Source organism: Ctenocephalides felis, unplaced genomic scaffold (assembly GCF_003426905.1).
Source record: "Ctenocephalides felis isolate EL2017-DRISC unplaced genomic scaffold, ASM342690v1 CF-g0.4_SCAFFOLD_03571, whole genome shotgun sequence".
Taxonomy (NCBI): Eukaryota; Metazoa; Arthropoda; class Insecta; order Siphonaptera; family Pulicidae; genus Ctenocephalides; species Ctenocephalides felis.
In genome coordinates this window covers 23,022,313-23,031,827 of record NW_020539725.1, presented here as the reverse complement: position 1 = coordinate 23,031,827, position 9,515 = coordinate 23,022,313, and the positions used below count along the sequence as shown (strand labels likewise).

General features: G+C 28.4%; 1 pseudogene; it reads right to left on the bottom strand.

Annotated features, from left to right (window-relative positions):
- Window positions 1-414: 414 nt before the first annotated feature.
- On the bottom strand, window positions 415-6,015 carry LOC113385809 (annotated as a pseudogene).
- Between the last annotated feature and the right edge of the window lie 3,500 nt (window positions 6,016-9,515).

Sequence of the window (9,515 nt, the reverse complement as noted above, 5' to 3'; positions counted from 1 at the left end):
TGATCATAGTGTTTATTATGATTGAAAATAGCCTTATTTTTAATTAGCTACATATTACTTGAAACGCTCAGTGCTAGCTATCCATATATCATATATCTATTAATTGCTTTCAGAAATTATTTTTGATGACTTTTTATACGCGAATAAAATATCAGTTTGTTAATTTTCAAGTAAATTCTATAAATATATTGATTAAGTTGAAAAATGATATATATTCAATATTTTATTTTTTATAAACCATAAATTATAGTACTCCACAAAAAATAAATTTCATCAACACCATTTATTTGGATCTTGCGTAATGTGCAAAACCGGTATCTATATGCATCAAAATTTTGATGACAGTAACCTTTACGGTATTTAGATGGTAATACATAATTTAATCGTATAAAATTTTTCAAGACAAAAAAAAAATTAATTCTCTGATTTCATTTCAGGGCATAAGCTAGTCTTCATAATTTCTGCAATGAATTCTTCAGCGGTTATATAGCCATTCTGAAACAATTAATATTTATTAGCAATTATTATCATTATAAAAAGTAATAAAGTATGAAAAAGAGGTAATCAAATTTTATTACTACCCCTTGAGTATCGGCGTCGTCCAACATTTCTTGCAGTTGATCGTTCGTAGCATCTACTCCTAATTCTTCTGCAACTCTTTGCATGTTCTCTAATGTAATTCGACCAGTTTCATCGTCATCAAATAAACTAAAAATTATTGTATTTTTATTTCAAGTAATATATTCCTGTACTTCAACTTAAATTTATGTGATAACCGATTACTTGTTCATATTTTTTAAAAAAATCAAAAATTTTAAAATGTTCTACTTGAGCATGCATCAGAACAAAATTTTGTATGTATTGCGAATGATTGAGCATTCTCCGTGTCACAAGATTTTTTTCTATACGATCTTAAATTTATTTATTAGATTTATACTGCAACAATGTTTCTGAATGGCTATTTTGGTGCTTTTAGATCAATACGTGATTTGACTACTGTAATCCGATATGACTACTGCTTGATATCCAGCTGGGAGAGATGGGTATCGAACCAGTGATGGTTGGAACCACTGGTCTACGATCTTAACACGAAGCCATTCCAAAATATCTATTAGTTTATTAATATCGATTCGCTAAAACTAAAATGACTAAAGGTAATTTACACATAAACCATTAAAAAAATCGTTTTACTTATAATTTCGTTATCAGTTTTCAGGTAATAATAGGACACCGTGCAAAATAAAACATGAAACCTGAACTATCAATAAAAGTAGGAATCAAGAATTAAAAATAAAATAATAAGATGTTAAAATAGTTAGATGTGATATTACAGAAAAATTGCAAAAATAACAGAAGATGCTACAGTATATAAAGGGGGAAGAAAATGGTTTGAACTTTTTTTTGTCGAAAAAAGGTAAGCATAAATAAGCACTTAAAAGATATAATAAATTACAAACCAGAACCAGAAAAATTTTATACAATTTAGGATAATATTTAAAAAAAAAAACTAAGAAAGTGAAGCTAAAGTACGGTTTGAAAAGTTGAAAAGTTTAAATCACGTGCGTGCGTTAACTAATATTTTGGACCAAAAACATTAAAATAAAATTTTCGAAAATACACCACTTTCTGGAATATGGTGCCAAGAAACGAATAATGTCATATTAAATAGGAAATGTTTGATGTTTCATTTATACCATTCCTTTTGACTATACAAATTATTTTGATGCAAAACTTAAAGTTATTAACAAAGCATTGAATTGTTCTTAAAAATGACTGATTGAAAAATATAAAATTTGAATTTCTATTTAACGATCCCAAATAATTTTTGAAAGTTACTGAACAAATGTTTAAAAAAAGTTAACAGATATAAGAAATATTTTTTTGGTTACACATACCGAAAAGATTTAAGGATATCTTCACGATTATCTGGTTCCATGATCTTGCGCTTCAAAAGTTCCTGAAATTCCGGAAAATCTAGCTTTCCTGTACCATCTTTCTCTACTTCGGCAGTCATTTTCATCATTTCTTCATTGTTGGCTCATAACCGAGTGCACGGATGGCCACTTTTAGGTCCCTGAGCTCTATTGTGCCTGAAAATTGATTTATATTTTGATATGAATTTGAATGTTGATAGATTAGTGTTAATTTCACAATATATAAGAATGTGGGTCAACATTAATATTCTTGTTATAAAAAAATATGGGTACACCTATCATATTACATATGATTATAATGTCTGACTATAGTCAGACATGACTCATCCTGTAACAGAATGTTAGTTCCACATTGTTAATGCAGCACACCACATCTATTACTTAAAACCATTGTCAAAGCTGAAAATGTTTAATAATATTAAAAAATTAATAGTAAATATCCGATCATTGTGATAAAAATTTATCGATTTTTTCTTCTCTTGCGACTAACTCATTGGGGCCGTTCAAGTATTACGTAAGCACTACGGGGCCGGGGGAGTTATTGATTTGCTTATTTTGGGTAAGAACTTTGCTTACTTTTGCTGACAAAGGGGAGGGGGGGGGTAAATAATTGTAATAAATATGCTTACGTAATACTTGAACGATCCCATTGGAAAAACATATACTCAGCAATTCTGTGTAATTATTTGTAAGATTTTATAAATATTCAAATAGATATTGATAATGACTGATAACCAGAATAATTATTTTATTTGACCAAATAAAGAATTTAATTTTATGACTTTCAATAAAAGCAAAATATGATTGGGAAAAGAGTAAAGCACATTTCAAATAGAAAAATCAACTAATTTGATGATCCAATTTGAACAATTTTTTTGGTTCTTGTCATAATACAAGTAGAGAGTCAACTAATCTTAAATTATTGAACTTCCTAAATTATTTTTCATCAAATCTAATTCAGCCTAGTTTAACTTATCATATTGCACTCGGTTATAGTCATTCAGAACTTGCTACTTAATTAGGCGCTACTATTCGACAAAGGCAAATTATACGCCCGAAATATGATCAAAATGTTTATCACACAAATAGACATTTTTTTATTTTTCAATGTTACCTATTCCATGTTTATCAAATAACTCAAATGCTTGTTTCAAATCGTTTTTTTGCTCTTCTGATAACTGAAATGTAGGAACTGCATTGGTTGTTCGTTGACCTGGCAAAAGCTTTCGTTTCAAGTCTTCCTTTGTCACAAGTTTTCCCAACTAAAATACAAATAAAATATGTACTTTTAAAAACTATGTAGCTATGAATTACTACGATTTTTATTTTTAGTACATTCTTGCAAATATTCTATAATATTATATCATACCATTTTCTAGATTAGGTCATATATACTTTGTGGAAGAAAAACTAAATTTTAATGCTTGGATTTAGTACAACATTCGATTGTTTTAGAAATATATATTTTTTTAAATGTCAAATAATTAATATTATTTGTTTCATCCATGGATCAAATTCAAATAAGTAAAGGTTTAGTTACATATATAATTAAACATATAATAAATATGTCACTCAACTTTTAAATTGCGCCGTAATAAATAATACAAAATTATATTTCTTGTTATTTGAATTTTATTTCTGTTATATTAATCTTAATTCAATCAATGTCAAAATTATTTGAACAAAATTTGTTTCAATTTAATTTTGCTACATTCGAATAATTCTATATATTTAATGAAGGAAACCAATCATTACAAATATGCAACAGCAACTTTGTTTTGTTAAACTGGCTTTTTATCGATTTTTTATCTGATTTTTTCATATAAAAAATAATTAACGTAATTATATACTTATTGGGATATACTATATTACTTATAAGAAGTAATGTTATAAGACATAGTATATTTTGTTTTGTACTTTTGGGCAGCATGGTTATTTGGACTGCTTTTAAATTAGCATAATTCTGAAACCTAAAGATTTTTCTTATATCGACCAAAATATTGTGTTAAATCTATATGATAAAACACATACAATGTTTTCAACATCAATGAGCAGTAATTTTGCCATGTGGTTCAGGCGATTTTCCCTATTTTTACGGTCTGTGTTGGGTGTTCAAATCCCACTAGGGTATGAAATTTTTTAATTGATTTAGTGATTCATTTTTATAATCGATGATTTATTACATATATTTCAAAAATAAAAATTGCAAACTAGTCACTAGCTCATTACATTTGTCTGTTAATTTCAATGAAACGGCTTCGCCGAAAAAGTGCCACACCCACATGAATCGAAAGGAAAATTGCATATATAGTTAAATTACTAGCAATACTAATATGAGGTAGATTCAGAAAATGGTATGGGATAATATTATAGAATATTTGCAATAATTTACTAAAATAGTTTTCAGAAATACATATTTTATTTGTATTTTTGTTGGGAAAACTTGACAAAAGAAGTCACATTTCAGCTTTCAGAACAGCAAAAAAATTATTTGAAACAAGCATTTGAGTTAAGTTTTTTATGCAATTTTAATAAACTGTATAATTCAATCTTGCCTTCGACTTCTATTGATAGGGAGGTGCTGATTAGTTTTTGGCAAAGGCAGATCTAGCCGTTACGGAGGTAAAGAGCAAAGAGTGCAGAAAATAGAAATCGAGTTTTTGAGAGAACGGAGCATCCGATTTGAATCATCTAAAATACATTCAATTAGTAATGATTGGGAGAACTGGCTATTAGTTTTTGGCAAAGGCAGGCCCATCCATTTCTAATATACAGAGCTACGTATACAAAAAATTGCAGTTTTGAGAGAAATAAGCATCCAAATCGAAGGATTCAAAAAACTTTCTGCTTGTGTTGACAAAACAATTGCTTTTGGAAAAGAAAAAAAATTATTTCAATTATTTTCTTTTTTTTGTATATCGAAAATAATTCAGATTTCAATTTATATACTAACTTTTATACTATCTTTCAATTTATATATTTTAATTAATTTAAATTAATTAACTTATATACTTTAAATACATGTTTTTGACTTTGTGATTTAGTTATTATAAATATTATACAATGTTACAGTATTTATAATAATCTATTTGAAAACATTCAATATTCCTCAAGCATTTCGTTACGCTGCGGGAAGTTTCAGCAATTTTCTTTAAGGCACGATGCCATACACCACTAGTTTTTTTTCGAACCGATTTGATGAACATGAAATCGGTATCATTAAAAAATCGAAGAATGTCTATTAAAGTGATAAACATTTTGATCATAATTTGCCTTTATTCGTATATTAGCGCCTAATTGAGCAGCAAGTTCTGAATGAATAACAAAGTTCAATATGATAAGTTAAACTAGGCTGAATTATATTTGATAAAAAATAATTTTGGAAGTTCAATAATTTATAAAAATCAGTTGGCTCTTTATTTGAATTATGCAAAGAAACAAAAAAAATGTTCAAATTGGCATTAGAGGTGCCTCTTTGCTAAGTCTTACCTTTCGAATACATTTTGGTATGACAGAGATAATTAGTTTTTTGTTAACGATGTTAACGTTATGAAACCATTTCTCTACTTGAGAATGTTTCTCTTAAACTAAACATCGTTAATTTTTTATTGCCCGTTAATCCAAAATATAATATATAAAAGCAAAAGATGGGTCAACCTTGCTTCTGCGGTATTTTTGAGAATTCTCTATCTCTCGACGAAATATGTGAATAATAAATTACTATATCTAAACTATGGTTTACCGAGAAGCTCCAGACCCATATAAACAGAAAACGAACGTCGTATATATACTTAAATTTTTAGCAGTATTGTCAAGCACGAGGTAAAACAATTCGTTGCAATTGCATTCGATAAAGACATAATGAGAAGTGAGTATGTGTGAGTCAACGTGTTATGAAAATAAATTCTATCACATTTCTCAATCAGCTCGAAAGCAAACCAAAGGTAAATGACATTTTTCTTTTGAACATTTATTTTACTTATTAAAATTTAATAACTTTATTATTTTATAACTTATAAAGTTATTATTTAATAACTTTAATGTATTTTACCTTATCGTCTTCATTTAATAACTTAATCATGTCGTCAATATTACGAATGTACAAAAAAATTACGTTTTAATAATGCTAACGAGGAGTACTATCTATTTGCAATTCATTTTAACCTCTGAAAGTCTATTAATTAATAATATCAATATTCAAATTGTATAATAACAATAATAAATTATGGTACGCCACAAAAAAATTTACGAACATTTATTTGGATGTTTCATATTGTGCAAAAACGGTATCTATATGCATCTGAATTTTAGTGAGAATAGCCCTTACGGTTATTAGGGATCGTTCAAGTATTGCATAAGCAGATTTATTACAATTATTTACTTCTTCAACCCCCTTGTAAGCAAAAGTGAGCAAAGCTCTTACCCCCTACCCCATGCTTACGTAAACATTTTGCAATTAATGTATTGTTTTTTTAAATATTGTAATTATTAGGTTATAATTATGATGTTAAAAATAAGAGAATAGATTTGGGATGTAGAGATTTTACTGATATGGTATTCAACATAGAGTAACAAAATTATTATAATCTTACGAACATGGCAAACTTATTTTAAATTTTTGGTACTGGCAAAGATAATGTAAGGTTGCCATTCGGTAAAAAAATAAAAATACTACCAATGACGTAATCATCAACCAGACTCCCCTGACCCCCATGTCAACCCAAAATAAGCAAATCAATAACCCCCCCCCCTATAGTGCTTACGTAATACTTGAACGGCCCCTTAAAAATTAAGTTAATTTTTTTAATTTAATTCAGATATCGATTCGATTTACTGCGATAAATTTTTCAGATCTAAACAACACGATTTTTAAACAATATTTTTAAAATATTTTCAATATTGATTCAAGATTATGAGCTAAAACGTGATCGAAATATTTTACACTGTTTTCCTCATTACAGAGAAACGGCTTGGCTGATCCTTGCATTAAATGACAGACGCTAGTCCTTAGCTATTTTATAGCTTTTACATTTTTAAAATCGGTCTAAACGGTTTTGAGGAAACGTCGACGAAAGATCAAAAATCGGATCAAATACACTTACATGTGCTCACACAAACACACACACAAATACTTTTTACAAACTTGGTCTCATTCGATTCAGAATTACTTGAAACATAAAATTAGCAAAAAGGGTTTTTTTACGAAAACATGTTCTTCTCCTTCGGGTAGTTAATAAATTGTTTTTATTTGAATATAACACATATCTCCCGTTTTACACGGTACTTACACGTACCAATCAATCGTACACGGTTTTGAAAAAAAAATTTGAACTAAATTCAATAATTTTGCATTTACACGAAGTTATTAACACTAAACTATGATTTTTTATGCCTACAATAACATTTTCATTGTTTCACAGTCAAAATACAAAACTACAGAATGTATGTTACGATTTCTTATTATTAGTACATCTATGTCTATGATGAAAACTCCCCATTTTATGATCAAAACTGAACATGTGTGTATAAGGGGGCGCCCATGCTTCACGTGATCGATTTTTTGAGAATTTTTGGACCTTTCATCCCCTTGTTGAGTTTCAAAGTTACGCCCTCTCACCCACCAAATATCATGTGTATATTTCAGGTAAAAAATTATGTAGAAAATAAATACACGTGATATCTTACGATACCCCTTTTTCCACCACGTGATATTTCGTGATTTTTATCAAAATCTTTTCCCCCTAATTAACTCACGTGATTAATGGACGTCCCCTAAGATAGTTTAAAACAAGAAGCATCATTGTTTTAAATGTTGTTTTAAATGAGTGATACGATTGATAGCGTAAATTTATTCAAGGTGAGCAAATAAAAGAATTATTTTATACAAAATTTCTAATTTATATAACATTTTATAGTTTGACAATGGCAAAGAATAAAAATAAAATACTAGAGTAAAAGAAAGGCTATATAATTACAAATTTAAAATTTGAGCCTTCTCAATAATAATGAAAGAATACTAGATGTTGCTAATTTTTATTCTATAATTGAAGACATAATTCATTAAATGTGTTTGATATAAAATACATCAATATTTTAATTTTTTTCAATATCAATATTTTAATCAATATTTTTCGATCAATGGGTTTGTTTGTTAGTCATATTGAAAACTGAAAAACTGAATTTTTATAGCTACACAGTTTTTTGTGGAATATATCTTCCGTGTATTTAGTTACAGCCAGTGGTGTTGCGCTAATATTTTTTTTGCCGGAACGCTAAAATTTAAAATCCGGTTCATAAACCGGTTCAAAAAATTTGATATATTTCGATAAGAACTCACAAATCTAATATATTGACTTCTTATATAATTAACTCTATTATATACATCTAGTCTAAACATTAAATTGTACAAGTATGAGGGAATCATTGAGTACATAATTTATATTCTTCAATGACATTAATTATATGTATTCTGGTATTATTCGTATTCATTAATACTTACAGGTATCTATTATGATATAAAAGTACTCAAGATTTATTACAATACTTTATAAGACTTAACCTAATAATATGATAGATAACCTATTACCTATCATACTATATTATATCATTGTATATCATAGATAGGTATCTATTATCTATCATACTGTGAGATACCTATACTATCATTAACTTATTATATACCTATATACCTTTTACTTCTTATAAATACTACTGTCTAATTTATATATTAACCTATATTATATAGGTTATCTTACGCCCTATGTATTATCTCTACCTATCTATTGTCTATACCGGGAATTGAACCCGGGACCTCCGCGTAGCGGTCGCGCACCTTAACCACTACTCTATCGGGAACCCCCATTAATAATATAATATGGGACGCACTGTTGTTTCCGCGGGTCATTTTCTAATTAATTAGATAATTAATTCTAAGGTGGCGCGACGACACGCGGAAAAAAACGGTTGATTGTAGCGTTACGGTGGTGTAGTGGATAAGGTAGTCGCGTGCCACGCGGCGGACCCGGGTTCGATTCTCGGTAGGGTTAATGTAGCGTGTAAGGGAAATTATAGGTAATAAAATATATAGTAGATATAGGTTAGGTGTATTCAGTATATAATGTAGGGATTTGATAGTATATAGTGAAATATAGCGTATGGTATAGATGTAAAGCGGGTAGTATAGAATGCAACGTATAGGCATACTATGATGTAGGTGTTATAGTATAAGAAATGCGAATGTATATAAGATTTAATTCATAAATATTATTTTTTCTATAAGAATTTTTATCTCGGTATTGCATATCTAAAATATCCGTTAAGGCGTCGATTACACCTTACTGCTGCCTTGCTTTTTGTTTGATATTTTATTTTTCTTTTTTTCTTTTGATTTGTAATGGACAAAAACACGTTATATTTTTTAACACACGTTATTATTTGTTCAGAAGAAATATTAATTTTTAAAGCATGATTTTATAATCAAATAATTGATTAATCTAAAATACTATTCTAATAAGCCAAATGATGGGTCAACTTTGAAAAATGGTCAACTTTGCTTTGCTTCGCATCATTATATTTGCATTA